Source organism: Arvicola amphibius, chromosome 6 (assembly GCF_903992535.2).
Source record: "Arvicola amphibius chromosome 6, mArvAmp1.2, whole genome shotgun sequence".
Lineage (NCBI taxonomy): Eukaryota > Metazoa > Chordata > Mammalia > Rodentia > Cricetidae > Arvicola > Arvicola amphibius.
The window spans coordinates 30,931,163-30,947,041 of NC_052052.2; the positions used below are offsets into that span (position 1 = coordinate 30,931,163).

A 15,879-nucleotide genomic window follows, 5' to 3' on the forward strand; every position below is an offset into this window, starting at 1 on the left:
CTCCGTGATAAACTGCCTCAGCACAGGCCCAAAAGCAACAGAGAAAATGCTCATGGACCAGAACCCTGAAGACTGTGAGCCAAGATAACCCATTTCTCTTCATAGGCTGACCGGCTCAGGTATTCATACGTTACAGTAACAGAAAGCTGAGCAGTACAAATGGGGCATTAGAATACCCTTCTGCCAAAGCAAAACAACATAAGAGAGGAAGGTTTTGTTTTTTAGGGGATACAAGCCATCATGGTGACTGAGACAGGAGCATAAGGCAGCTGATCACATTGTCTCTGCAGTCAAGATGCAGACAGTGGACAGGAAGTAGGGCTGAGCTATGTAGCCTCAAGATCCACCTCCAGTGAATCTCTTCTTCCCATATCATAAAGGTTCCTCGGCCTTCCAAAGCATCCATCCCCCACATGAGCCTGTGGCGTACATTTCATACTCAGAATACATTCTGTCCCTTACCACCACAGAGCCACAGCCATCTCCTAATCCAAATATTTAAGTCCTTAAGTCCACATAGTCTTTCATAGTCCCATTTCTGCTTAAGGGAGATGTGCCATATGAGTATTAAATCAGCATCCCTTGTTTTAAATGCATTCTTTCTCTAGCACATTTCAGTGTTACATTTATTGTAAATTAAGTGGTTACATAAAGATCTCTGTAAATTTTGTTTAATTTGTTTAAATTAAATAAGACCCATCCCCCAAAATGTACCTCTTCAATACACACACGAAAAAGAAATCTTTTTTTTTTTCACTAAAGGAAACAAAGAAGCAATAAACAAAGGGAAAATTCCATCAATCCCCCCTACTTCCCCTCAGCCTAAAACCCTGGTCCCTGTCCTTCTGTTTCTCTACAAACACACTGTTCTTGTCAATGAAGCCACCTGTGCAAGCCAGGTTGCAAGTCACTGCTTTGAGTCATTCTTCATTGAGGTTCTCCTGCGTGAAATGTGCTCACACACACTATAAACTTGCATCTTTCTCTCTTGTTAATCTGGTTTTTTCTAGCTCCATCCCAACAGGGAGGCAAGGAATGACTGTATGATCCTCGGCAGGGCCATATGCTTATCCATCATGAGTAGCGCACTGGCCTCATTACGATAGCTTTATAATCGCCCAACACCTGAGAGTATAGCTCTCCTAGCCTCTCCTTTCTCTTCATGACTATCTTCATCTCAGCCATCTCCTGTCACAAGATTTTACAGTCAATCTATGAACATTGTATATCTGTCCACTCAAAATTGCTCATATTACTCTCATCACAGAGTAATAGAAACTTCAGCATAGAGATGTTGCCCATCTTTACTGCATTTGTTCACATGAATTTGAGGGGCTTGTGGGGGGCTCCTGTAAATTGTATGTTTTAACTTTCATTTTAATTTTGTCATTATTATGTGTGACTACAGAGTTGGTTCTTTCAAAGATCTATTTTTATTTTGTGTGTAAAGGTGTTTTCCCTGCATGTGTGTCTATGTACCATACACGTGTAGTGCCTGCACAGGCCAGAAAAGGGTACTGGGTCCATGGAACTGGAGTTACAGACAGCTGAGCCACCATGCAGGTGCCGAAATTTAAACCTGGGTCTTCTAGAAAAGCAGTCAGTGCTCTTAAGTGCTGAGCCATCTATCCAGCCCCTCTACAGTTTGTTTCTTGCTATTATGTTTTATTTTGAGAAAGGGTCTCACTCACTATGCTGCCCAGACTGGCCTTGAAATCTGAGGCTCAAGTAGTCCTCCGGCTCCAGCCTTTTGAGCATCTAGGAATATAACATATACTGCTAAGAATGGCCAACCACAAATGATTGACTGACCTCGTGTCCAGAAACCTTGTTAAACTTACTTAATTTCAATAATTTAATCTATAGATTCTTTTAGATTTTCTAGATACACAATCATATTGTGTCTCTCTAATGAGTTTTCCAATTCCTAGGCCTTTACTTCTTTTCTGGTCTTGGGACAATAACTAAGATTTCAAATGCAATGTTCAATATAAATGGGGTTACCAGACATCTTATAATAAAGAATTTTCAATATCTCAAATTATCACCATTGACAGGATGCTTATTTTAGGTACCCATTATCAGATTAAGATTCCTTGGTTCAAACAAAATCATGAATAATATTGAATTTCATCAAACCTTTTTATGTCTACTGAGTTGATTGAATTTTTTTTACTATATTCTATTACTAGAGGAAATTACCTTAATTTGTTTTCAAGTGTTAAACTTCTCCTGAATTCCTAAAACTTACCCCATTGGTTATGATTTTCTGGACATTTATATACTGATGAATTCATTAGGTTATATTTTAAGATTTGTAAATACAGGCCCATAAAAATTAGATCTTCAATTTTCTGAAAACAGATTGTGTGTGTATGCAGTGTGTGTGCAATGTGTGTGAGGTATGTGTACAGTGTGTGTGCAGTATGAGTGCAGTATGTGTAATGTGTGTGTGCAGTATGTGTGCAGTGTGTATGTACAGTGTGTGTGAGGTATGTGTACAGTGTGTGTGCAGTATGAGTGCAGTATGTGTAATGTGTGTGTGCAGTATGTGTGCAGTGTGTATGTACAGTGTGTGAGGGGTATGTGTACAGTGTGTGTGCAGTATGAGTGCAGTATGTGTAATGTGTTGTGCATTGTGTGTGTGCAGTGTGTGTATAGTGTGTGTGCATTGTGTGTATGTGCAGTATGTGTGTGCAGGTACCTGAAGAATACAAAAGAGCACAGAGATGGACCCCTGGAGCTGTGAGATGCCTGGTGTAGAACTGAACTCAGGTCCTCTGGAAGAGCAGCAAGCACTGTCAACCACTGAGCCACCTCACTGACCCTCTTCAGCTTCCTTTTACTGTACTGTTCCTGCCAGGTTTTGGAGTGGGGTTTGTTTGTTGTTTGTTTGTTTGTTTGTTTGTTTGGGAGAATGGGCAGTGAAATGTTCCCTGTGCTTTTCCTCTCTGGAAGAGCACTGAAGACTGATGTCAGTCTTTCTTTCCAATGTCTAGATGACTTCACCCGGAGACCACCTGCAGTCTGTCTGTCTGCATATTTGTCTATCTTGATGTTTGCTGGAAAGATCTTTAACAATGAAATCAATTCTTTAATATTGCTGTTCATTCTTTCTATTTCTTCATGTGTTGGTTTTGGCATAACAGCTTTTTTCAAAAAAAATATTTCACTCTATCTAAATTGTCAATTGTCAAATGTGTCAGCCCTAAACTCATCTTGTAATTAAGGGTGAATCTTCTATAAGTCCAACCAGTTTCCTCAGGGCCATTCATTGGATAATAAATCTCCTATAAAATTATATAATTATCTCAGTCATTCAAAAAATGCATTGGCTCAAACTACAATCCCAGCAATATTCCAGTGGTATGGCATTAAGTAAGATGGTGTTCTTGCTTCATGGAGCTGTCTTTTAGTAAGGAGAACCAACAAAGCAGTATAAAGTGCTCTGAAGGATGAAGCAGGGCAGGCTAAAATGTGGAAGGGGAAAGGGAGGCTGGACATAGGATATTTAGAGAAAGCCACTTTGAGAAAGTCTAATCTGGTAGGAGGCTTGAGTGACATAAATCACAAAAAGACAGAAAAAGGAAGCACACAGTCCCCCAGGCAGAGACAGATTCACATTCTAAGAAAAGCAAAGGTGGTGGCAGTGTGACAGTAGCAAAGCAGAGAAATAGAAAACAAGACAACTTAGAATTCAGGCAAGGTCAGATTGTATGGGGTCTTATAACTACATTAGCAATTTAGGTCATCCTAAGCACATTAGGAGAACACTAACTGTTGTTTTTAAGAAAACAAGCGCATTCGTTTTGAGCAGAAAAATACCATGACCAGATACATGTTTTTAAATGGTATTTAACATAAATATAAAACCAGCCATTTGAGGACGTGTAGAGGTAAGTTACAGAGCTATATCAATAGTCCAAGCCAGTGCCGGTGCTGCTTGGGCTGTGCTGACAATGGTAAAGAGAAGTGGTCAGATACAGGGTTGGCTATCGTCTAAATGTGGAAGAACAGGAGAGCAAAGACTCAAGGCTGACTCTCAGGTCAGGGACCTGAGCAGCTGGGTAGATGCTGGTGGTGTCTATGAGCCTAAGACCTTGAACCAAAAAGAAGCAGGACTCAGACAGTAGGGGTTTGGTAGAAAACATGCTACATTTCAGATCGTCCTAGACATCCTACTGGGAATCTTACTGGGCAGCCTGATTGATGGGTCTGAATATCAGAAGAATAATGAACATTAGAGATGCAAACTTAAAAGCCATGTTCAAGGAGATAGTCCACAGCACAGACTCGGTACATTCACTTAGAACGAAGATGATATCCAAGATGCAAGTCTTGGGATGGCTCAATTTTAGAAGCTGGTTAGAAATGCCGAGCAAAGCCTGGGGGAGCATCTAAAAAGACAGAATGCCCATGCCCAATATTTCTGTCTATTCTTGGGTCACTTTTGGTTCTTTATTTCTAAATGACATGAGAGAAAAACCAGATGTGACCCAAATGATGTCATCTGGATGCAGTTTCTTCTGTGTGGTGTGCTCTTTTCCCATCATCCAAATGACAACGGTGGATCCCTCAGCCAAGAGAACAATGGTTCCTGCTGGGCAGTAAAACCCACAGACACCCAGCAGAATCCTGAGCCACCACCACCTGGGTTTAGTTACCTTACCTGAGGACACAGCGCTCAAAACCAGGCAGGCATTTCTATTCACACCACTACTGTTCTTTCCCAGATATCTGCTCACATTTATTCTTTCTAAAACTACTCTATTTTTAAATATGTGGTTGTGCACATGAGTGCCGTGCCTGTGGAGAGTAACTGAGGGTGTAAGATCCCCTGGAGCTGTAGTTATAGGCAGCTGTAAGATTCACCCCTAATATGAGAACTAGGAGCCAAACACGGGTCCTCTGCAAGAGCAGTATGCACTCGTAACCATGGAGCCATCTCTCCTGACCCTCATATTTGTCCTTAAAGATTCTACTAATCTGTCTCCTCTAACTCTGGCCACACTGCCTGGATCCCTAACCCCTTACTCTCCTACAAACCATGCTCACTCCGTATACCTCACCTGGAATGTTTTCTTCCTCTTTCTCCTCTTTGCACGAAGCTACCCTCCTTGAACATTCACATCAAGTCTTTTCCCCTGACAGGTTTCAAATGGCGTTTAAATGTGACCCTGTGGTTTGTGTGTGTACACTGTAGTGAAAGTGGCAGGCTGCATTCCTGCCCGGACACAGCTACATCAGTACGCTACACAAAAAGCATCTTCAAGGCATCCAGAACTGTTTCCTATTTGTCACCATCTCCTGGGTAAACCAGAAATCCCTTTGTGATGGATCTCTTCCCAGCTATTTTTTTTTTTTTACTCACTTTCAAGTCTACAGAGTTTAGGTAGTAAAGTATAAAATTTCTTTCTTTCACTTCAGTATTCATCTACATCAACACTAATCCACATATTTAAAAACCCTTAGCATCTATCTGGAATCTCTCAGTAAGGTTGCCTTCCGTGCAGTGCTGGGAAATGTTTCCATCTTTCTTTAAGTGTCTTTTCCGCACGTAGATTTCTATCTTGTCAGCTATTTCAGCTGCAGATATCATTCCACTGCAGTGTAGGCTTCATGTATGTACAATGCTAATTCTATTCCCTTATTGTGAATAATTCTATTCCCTTATTGTGAATAGAGCGGCAATAAACATGGATGAGTAGGTCAGAGTCCTTTGGGTGTATCTCCAAGAATGGTGTAGCTAGGTCACATGGTAGTTCTATTTTCAGATTTCTTTTTAAAGAGTCTCTATACCAGTTTCCACAGTGGGTACATCATTTACACAAGAGGTTCTTCCTAATGCTGTGACCCTTTAATACAATTCCTAATGTGACCCTGACCATAAAATTATTTTCATTCTACTTCATAACTGTGATTTTGCTACTGTTATGAATCATAATAGAAATATCTGTGTTTTCCAGTTGTCTTATGTGACCCCTGTGAAAGGGTCATTTGACAACCCCCCGGGGGTTGTGACCCACATGCTGATAACCACTGACTTACACTTTCATGGATAGTGAGTAATGGTTCCCCTTTCTCCCACATCCTTACCAACATTTGTTGTCACATTTGCTGGTGACAGCCATTCTAACCAGGGTGAGAAGGAATCTAAAAGTCGTATTAATTCACATTTACCTGACACCTATGGATGTTCAACATTTTAAGAAATATTTCTTGACCATTTCGTATTTTGTATTTCCTCTTCAGAAAACTCTTTTCAATGCATTGGTCCATTTACTGATTCCAAGCCACTGTCAACTGCTCCTCGCTTGCTGAAGACATTAATAAGTTGCTCAAATCATAAGTTCAAGTTCTTCTTTCTCTATGTATTCATAAGACATAAAGAATCTGTTCATTCTTATCAATTGTTTTTTATCTCAATATGTATGGGATTTTTGTATGTCTTATTACTTCTGATTATATAGCTCAGTAACCTCAGAAAGTTAAAAAAAAAAAAAAGACAGGAAGAAAGAAAAGATACCTTCCTTTAGAGAACACGACCATTCATTCTTCTGGGTATCTAGGCTTCTATCCAGTTGGACAAGTTAAAATCACCTTGAAGCCTGTGGAAAAGCTGCCCAGTGACCCCAGGGCACCTTCCTGTCTCTCCATTGCTCTGCTCATTACCAAGGCAATCTTCTCGCCTGTCCCTAGGGAACGGGGTGACATGGTTTTAGCTCCTGGTTCACCTTTGTCCTCAGGAGTTCCACTCAAACACAGCTGGTGTCCAAGTGATTCTCTTCTCTTAGGCAAGCCATGTCCTTTAACTGCTGAGTTCATTGTCCTTCAAGACTGGTGAAACCAAAGTCTGTATGCAGATCCACAATGGTTCTGAGGGCAAAAGTAGCTTGAGTTGTGCTCATGCGCACTCAGATCCCCAGGTCACACACTACCACACGCTTCGGCCTGATTATTCTTTTTCATCTTCCCAACGTGCTGACACTTTAATCACAAACTTTTTTTTAATTTTAATGGTGCATGAAACATTGTAATGTTTCCATTGCAATTTTGATTCAAACAGCCTATAAGTTTGTTTTCTTCATTGTTACTGAACAAACTGTTCTCCCACCCAGCCATGGCATTAGGATGAGGTTCCTCCCGGCATGTGAATGCCTAGGACACTTCCGGATGAGCTGCTTCAGAGTCCAAAGGCTCTCTCCTCTTCCCCTCTACACAAACGCAGTGCTGCCTACAAACATGGCGGCTTGTCTGTCACTCATTCTGCAGTCTCTCTTTTGTTCTCTGATCTTAATTATACCCAAGAGTGTTTCTTCCTCAAGCTGTATGCACCTTAGTTCTCAGTGTTGCAGTGGGATAAAGCTTTAATGTCAGGTGTACTTCCTACCTCAACAAATACAATTTCCCTGGTACTTCCTAAGACTAAGAGCTGCTGAGGTCAGGCACCACCTCTGGCTGTCTGCACACTCTAACCCTCTGACAGACCTCTGGCCCTGACTGAGAGAGTGCATAGCTTCCGTCAGGGTGGCCCCGCTCAGACACCTTGAGAGTCCTGGCAGGTAGCATAAATAGGTGACAAGGGCAGAGTGGAGACCTCACTGTACCCAACGACAGCAGCTGCTAGGCATTTCTGGAAAGGATTGCAGACCTGGTGCCTGAGAAAGGCCAAGGCTCCCACTTTCACACTCTACACGATGACAACTAACGCAAATTTGTAATTAAGAAAAACTCTATCAACTATATAAAACACATCTGCTGACCGAACCCGGCTCAGGGCTACCCCTGTGCAACTTCTGCTTTATATAGGCAGCTCTAAAATAGGACATAGGCAATTTGCCACACTCAAAAGCAATGTTTCCCAGGGGCATCAGAGTGAAGATTTCATTACTTCAGTAAACAGAACTCTAAGTCCCCTCCACGGCACTTGCCTCCATCTCCCCACCAACCTGTCAGCCTCCCACCAACTTGAGCTGTGAGGGTGAGAAGGGCTGGGTGGAAAAAACCTGGGATTTACAGTCAAAGCATCTGTTAGGGTCCAGTGCTATGCCCTGAGCCTTCTTAAACCCTCCTCGGTTTGCCCATCTATAAAATAGGAATCCTGATTCCCACCTAGAAGACATCTAAAGGTTAGAGTCAATGTAAGTAATAAGGTCGGCATGTGACCCTGGCACAGACCAAACACTAGAAACTAAGCAGACAAGCCACTTTGCCCCAGACAGACATGAAAAGCTAAGAACCACACTACACAGAGTGTTCATGGCAAGTTAACACCATGCGACCTTCTGTGGAATGAGGAGAGGGTAAATGCATTCAGTAAACAAAGTAAGAACAGAAAACACAGCTCTGCAGGGACCCAGGTCTCCATGCCAATGTACTGCTCATGAACTTGGTCTGGGAGGTCAAGGTCTGTAGAAACCCATACTAATTAAAATTCATAGACATTAATTAAATGATTATTCAAGTACTCTCTCAACTCTTGAAGCCATTTTTACGTGTAGATTACAACACCACACTGGGTCAAGTAAAGGCATGCCACGGCCCCGATGGCCCAAACCAATGGCTCTTCAGGTTAGGGAGCCGCTGCTGAGAAAAGCAAGCTGGAATGTAAAGTAAACTGCAGAGCTGGCTGTCGTGGCGTGGGGTGGGCTACTAAGGCTGCAGGAGGAGGCCTTCCTCTGCTGCAGATGCAAGGACAGAGTGACTGCCACAAAGGGCGTCTCAGACTATGAAGTGCCTGCCTCTCCAGCTTATGTTTCTAGAGAGGAGCTGCTCCATGCAAAGCCATCAGAAGGGAGCCAGAGGCTATCCTGAACACTCAGCGCTCTCCACCCATGCATGCCCAGAGTGAAACAGGAAGAAGAACATATCTAAGCTGTCTCCAGAAACACAAGCCTCTGTGGCTAGATCTTTATGTGGGATTCTGCCAGGAGAGCTTTCCAGGTAAGCTTCTCTACCCAGGGGGTTCAAAAGAAATGAACTGTCCCTGACAGCTTGCGCTCACTCACCATGAAGAGCTAAGCTCCACCCCCACAGTCCCATGCCTAATTTACCTAGCCTATTCCTAGTACAGTCAGGCCCTCATGGCTCGTCTAACTGTGGCATGCTCCCTCATTGGCTTTCCTCTAGGGAGACTGAAGAATCCAAAACTACTATCTCCTTGACTGCCCAAGCAGAGGACTAGAAGCTTTTTACTCTCTATCCACATTTAAGAAAAGGGGGTAGGGGTGGGGTAAAATAGTCTAGGGAGGTAGCCCAATGGAAGAGCTTGTCTAGTATGTGCAAGACCTGTGGTTGGATCCCCAAGACCAGGAAAGCGAGAGGAGACATCTAGACATGGTATGAAGATCACAATTAGTCAGTAAGTGACAGTCACTAAAGATGGACAGAATATGGGCAGGATTTACACTATGTTCTCAATTTTTATATATGTTTAACATTTTCTATAATTAAAAATGGATGTGAAGGGGAAGTGGGGAGAGGACGAATCAACCTGAAAATAAACTAACGCTGCTGGCTGTCTTCTGGGGACAATCCAGAAAGCACACAGGCCTCGAGGTCCACAGCCTTCCACAAGGCCATGCACTGCCACAGGAGAGGCTGTATCATCCAAGCACCACACTCAGTGTCTTCAACAAGACAAGCTGTGAAAACTCGCCTAGAACTCTAAAAGCTCGTTCTGATGGGACCCAGCAGCTTCTCAGCATGTAAACCCGAATGCCTCCACAAATCATCCCCCCCAGCCTCTTGCCTCTGCAAGGGCCTCCACTTCCTGTTCCAAACTACCGAGTTGAGCAATCAAGCTATTGAGAGAGAGCTCCCCAGTGACAGCTCGCTTAGCTGGGTCTCCTTCTGGATTTCAGATGGGACACTCCAAAGAGGGAAAGGAACACTTTGTTTTCTTCCCCTTCCTCTTCCCTTAACCTCAGCTTGCTCCTGATGAGAATCTGCATAATCACATATCGTAATGTTCTCCACCTTTAAGACTATGACATGTTGGGCTGCGTGGTTCTTCGTGGTGGGGAAAACACGGTGCTGTGTGTCCTAGAATGTTCAGCAGCATCTCTGGTCTCTACCCACTCACTACCAGGAAGCATATAGACCATTCCTAGCTGTAACAACAAATCATGTCTCTGGATATTACCAAATGGGGAGGGGGAGGGACAAAATCAGAAGTTGTGGACAAACACCAGTCTAACAGAGACTGAAAAAGCAAGACCAAAGTCTTTGTGCAGAGAGAGAGGGGAAGGAGGGGGAGACAGAAAGGGAGATTTATACTGCTTGTTCCCACATAATTAGACAATATATTTCAATGTATGAATTTTATAAATATGAAGATTTAAGAAATGCTGCATTCTAAGCCAGAAATATGTGAAGTACCAAGAGAAAAGTGAACTCAGCATTCCCAACCGTATCCTCTGTCTTTGCGGTTTCCTGTGCAAATCTCATTTGCTTCCCCCACATTATCCTGTTTTCCAGTCAGTGTGGTCATCCAAACATCTCACCCAGGCTCTTAGAGCACCACACAATCTGAGTTTCAGCTGGAAAGACAAGCTCCCCAGCGGCTTTCCCAGCACAACCCATGACGCACACCGGCTCTCCAGCACAGGTTTAAGAGGGTCGCTGGAGGACAGAGTCCCCCACAAGAACATTCTCCAACCAAATCAGGAAAAACAAAAGAATTGCCAATGTGTTCTAATGGTTCCACTTCAAAACAGTCATATCTTGATTCCTTCTCTGGGCAATAACATCAAAATAATAATAATAATAATAATAATAATAATAATAATAATAGCCTTTTACATCCCGACTCTTCACGCCTACTTCCTCTATCATTAAATGGGGTAGTGAGACCGTTGCTCTGGTTCAGGGCCTACTCTCTGCCACCTCCACACTTCAGAGGCTAGAATAACCAGTATTGGCTTAGCCAAGAAGTACAACAGCCAGCCAGCATCAGAGACAGCAGCCCCCACGGGGGATACCAAGGTTTCTTCACTGAACAGAGGGAGTTTCCCACTCAAGCTAAGTGATACCCTCCCTTCACGTGAAGAAAGAAACCTATTTTCTGTAGAGGCTTTTCATTAGCCTCACCCCAACACATAGCTTTGGGGATACACTTGCAGAATGGCTTCTTGAACTTGTCAACTCCATCAGTGGACCTGGCAAGCCTCTGTCCTCTCGTATTCCTGACGTTACGGGCAGGCAATTGCTGTGTGCATGGCTTGTCATCTGGGGTCTATTTCTTCCTAGATCCACCCTATGCCACCGCCTGTCTCAGCCTAGATTACCACATCCTGGATTCTAGCCTTGGCTTCCTAATGTCTCCCGGGCTTAGCATCTCTCCTCTAATCCCCTCTTCATTTACACTGACAACAGAGTGTCTTTCAAGAGCACAAACCACAATTTTCCATCCCTCAAACTAGAACAGACAGACGACAGAGATAGAGACATCATTCTATATCTCTCTATCACTCTTTTGTGGCACTGGAAACTTAGCTTGGCTCCTCGTGCACGTCAGGCAAGCATTCTATCACTAAGCTACATTCCCAGCCCTGGCCAGGAGCCCCAGGATCCACGTGTCTGCACCCCAGTGGTCATGCCATACATCCTGGTTTTATGTGAGCCCTGGGCATCTGAACCCAGGTCTTCATGTTTGCACACCAAGGACTTTACCCACTAAGTCATCTCCCCAGCCTCCTAAACGACTTTTAACATATCCTCCCAAACCTATATACCATGATTCTGGGAACCCACTGGTCTGCAGTTTAGGTCCTGGCATCATCTGTCTCCTGAAAAATGATGCCAATGCCAAGGGTTCCTCACAGATGCGTCTTACACAGTACCACACATGCTATCCCAAATCTATAGAATTAACTCTCTTCTGGCTTTACTGCTCTTTGGGTTGTTATTATTAATATAAAAGTAACAGCATGAGCCAGTGTGATGGGTCTAAGGCAGTTGCACTGAGCCTTATGACCTACGTTCAATACCTAGGACCCATGTGGTGAAAGGTGAGAATCTTGTCCTTGCTCTCTTTCACACACACACAAAATAAGTAAATAAATATAATTTTTAAAAATTAACAATGCTTTACAAAGTGAAGCTCTCTTCTACTGTATAGCCTTCCAGTTCTTGTTCCTCATCCACATACATATTAACCATTCGTACTGGGTCTTCTGCTTGCTTAAGAAAGAGGACATTCAGGTCTATGTGTACTAACTCACTGCTCCAGCTCCCAGGATTAAGGATAGCTGGCTTATCTGCTTCCTTGACTGCTATCCCATGGGTGAAGCGATGGAAGGGAGGAAGATGATGTTTTGTCTCAAAATCACAGAATTTTGGTGGCAACATGGAGAACGTCATAAGAACTCCCACCCCAGTGCTGATGTGATGCTGTGAAGCGCCCACTTCCTTCCTGTGGTGCAGAATGTGACCCTGTGTGAACAGCAAGGAGAAATCAATACCTGTGGAAAGAGGAGTCTGGAGAGGCACGACCACACACTGGTTAGCCTTGGACTCTGAACTCAGGCTACCAGTGTTAGAATCTGTGATTTCATTGTCCAACCTGAATTAAACAACGGGCCTCAGACTCCTTGTCTGAAATGTGGGGTACCAGTCGAACCTTCTCAGTAGGGAAATCATGGGGTTTACATAAAACCCCATAAAGTGCTCAGAACACCACAGGTTATGTTTTAATCATAAAATATTGCTATCAACATCAATGGGGCTTTAATAGACCCCTCCAAATATGTTTTTAAACATCTTTGTTTTGATATAAGTCAGAAAAACAAAGTCAAATGATATTAGCTCAGTCTTGCCCAAAAAGGTATCAGTATGGAACATGGAACTCATATGATTTCTATCAAAAAATAAATCAAGTTTCATAGTGGCTGACACCATTTCTACTGGGATAAACAACCTCAGAAAGACCTCAGAGATCAAAACCACTCTAACACCTACTGCACCAAATATAAAAAGAAAAATAACTTATGCCCCCTAGCAGTAATTATCTAAGTAACGTGGGTTGCAAATCTGTTAGAGAGATTTTTGCTGTGACAATATTTCTAGTAAATTGCTGCTTCTAACACAGTCCTGGTGTTGCAAGGCTGGCATACTAATAGAAAGGTTATTATAGAAACACTATTAAAATGAATTAGGTATTATTAAAGATTCGGCACTACAACAGCGCCTGATTACAAAGGATTTCAAGGTCCACTGCTTAATGGGCAGATGAAAGTGCTAATTAAGCCTTTTTGAGAGGATGTCCCTAGGCGGGTCCATAAGAGTACAGGTAACAAGAGGTGTTCAGGCTGAAAGGGGAATCAGTCGTGCCTACCGTGTGGATACAACCCTCCTGGGAAGGTAGAGAGGGAGGAGAAAGAGGAGAGGTTTTCTGCTCAGGATGGGTAACCTGGTGGCAGACACGGAGCCAAACTTACTTGAACCTCTGTTTTTTGCTAAACCGCTTCCTCGGCGTCCATTTCCTCCTCTACTTATGTTTAGAAAACTGGAGAGCCTTCCTTAGACCTTAGAGCCTCCATACATAGGGACAGCCTTGCACGGAGTACCTAAGCCCTCTGGAGCAACCAGAAGACTCCGGGGCTGTCCTTGGCCAAAAACATCTCTTACCGACAGTACTCTAAGCGGATTTTAAGGAGTTGCTAAAGGCACTGACCATTCATATCAGGCTCTATCTTGCTTTTCTCACCTTGTTAATTAACTAATCAGGCCTGGCAAGGCACCTCACAAACATGAGGTGTTAGGAAAAGCGAAGTAAATTTTCCCCACCGCGTCTAAATGTCAACGCTAAAACACGAGGAGGGGACAGAGCGCTGAGACCCGGGCCAACGCGGAGACCCGAGCCCCGCAGCAGCCTCGGACCCCGCGCGGCTCTCAACAGGACTTCTGGACCCGAGCCACGCGGGCCACCCAGGCCACGGCCGCGCTGCTGCCCAAGGCGCATCCCCACGGCTCAGCCGCCCGCTCCCCGCGGCGCTCGGATGTCAACAAACTTTCCCCGCCCGGGGTTGCGCCGGGTCTCCGAGAACTGCCAGCCAGCGCAACGGGGGGGACAGGTGTGAGAGCAAAGCCCCCACCCCGCATCCCCGCAAGCGTGAGGACAGTCAGGGTCCGAGGGGCGTCGTGGGGGAGGGGAGGCGGTGGACCCGCCCCCTGGGCGGCGCGGCGCTGACACGGCCCGCGATCGCGGGCAGCGGTCCCCAGAGACGCGACGGCGCTGCAGCGCGGCGGCCTTACCTGTGCTGGGCTGAGGCGGCTCCGGAGGCCCGGCGCGCGAGCAGCAGCGGCGGCGGGCGCCGACTGACAGCCCCAGGACCCGCCTCCAGCCCGCAACCACGCCCCCTCCGCGGCCACGCCCCCCAGTTCGCAACCGGGGTCAAGCTCGGTCCACAGCGCGCCGAGGGCGGGGGCGCTCGCTTTCGATTGGCCTGGAGGACGCCGGCCCCGCCCACTCCCCGCCTCCTCGCTGGGGGTTGGGATGCCGCGCTTGCGCGGAAGCTCAGAGGGCAGAGCAAAAGCCAGTGCTGGCGGTCTTGGAGCCGAATGCTGCTGGCTTTTCATCTTCCTCTGCTGGGCTGCTTCTGAGCCCTGGACTACTGGAGAAGCAGTGAAGGAGTCTGCGTGAAGAGACCATCCCTGGCTAGAGGAGACCCTAAACCAGTCAGACGAGGGGCCCAGCTCCTCCACACTTCGGATCCGCTCCTTGGTCAGCAAGTGTCCCGAGGAAGCCAGGTTAGCGTGAGTGATAGGATCCTGCCAATCAGAGTGAGAGACGCTGAAGGAACTAGCCTCGCTTGCTCCCAGCACCTCCCTGGCTCCCTAGCTCAGTGTGTAAACAAGATCATGTGACACCCTACAAAAATCAATAGATAACCCAGCAATTCTCTCCTAGGTAGATGTTCGAGAGAATGTCTACACAAAACACTTAGACGCAGATGTACCCAGCAGCAGGTTAACAAGAAAAGGGGTTAACAAGAAAAGAACTGTGGATTGATGGGTGATCGATCCTTAAGCAAATTTTGGTTTGTTCATGCAATGGACCAGTATTTGATAATAAACAGGATGAACCTTAAACGCATACCAGTCACAAAAGACTCCAGTGGGTATGGGTCTGTTTGTGTGGAACGTCCAGAAGAGGCAAATCCATAGAGATAGGAAACAGACTAGAGTTTTCCAGAGACAGAGAAGGGGAGATTGAGAAGGGACTACTAAATGGATAGAGTTTTTCTCACTATGGTTTGGAACCTAAACACGCCCTGTATTGAAGGCTTGGTCCCCAATGGTGCTATTGGAAAGAGATGCAACCTTCAGTAGCTGGGCGTTATAGAAGGAAATAAGGTCTCTGGGGACTTCCCTAAAGTGTGTACTGGGACCTGTGCCGCTCATTCTCAGTCTTCCTGCCTGCTGTGATCTGAGTAGCTGTGTTGTCGGTGCACTGTCAGTAGCGTGGCCTCATGGCAGACCCAGACCATGAGCCAAAAGAAAAATGTAGGTCTTTTAAGTTGTTTATCTCTAGTGTTATGGCAGCAGCAGAAAGGTCTTGTTATTTTTCTGTTGCTATGGTAAGACACTATGACCAAGGCAGCTTATAGAAGAAAGAATTTATTAGGGGCTTATGGTTTCAGAGGGGCTTATGGTTTCAGAGAGCCATGAGCATCATGGCTGGGAATATGACAGCAGGTAGGCCAATACCCTGATCCACAAGCACTAAACAGAGAGAGCTATTGGGAATGGCAGAGCTTTTGAAACCTCAAAGCTTGCCCCCAGTGAAACACCTCCAATAAAGCAACACCTCTTAATCCTTCCCAAATGGTGCCCTCATGTATAACCAAAAGAGGTGCTGTTGTTGGAGAGAGAGTA

General features: G+C 45.0%; 1 protein-coding gene across 3 annotated transcripts in view; it reads right to left on the reverse strand.

Annotated features, from left to right (window-relative positions):
* Hivep3 (HIVEP zinc finger 3) overlaps positions 1–14,353 on the reverse strand; it is a 409,800-nt gene extending 395,447 nt beyond the window's left edge. For all 3 annotated transcript variants that reach the window (XR_005285842.1, XR_005285843.1, XM_038333975.1), the window contains exon 1: positions 14,257–14,353. The gene's annotated coding sequence lies outside the window, so the exon portion shown is untranslated. The remainder of the gene's footprint in view (positions 1–14,256) is intronic.
* Positions 14,354–15,879: the final 1,526 nt, after the last annotated feature.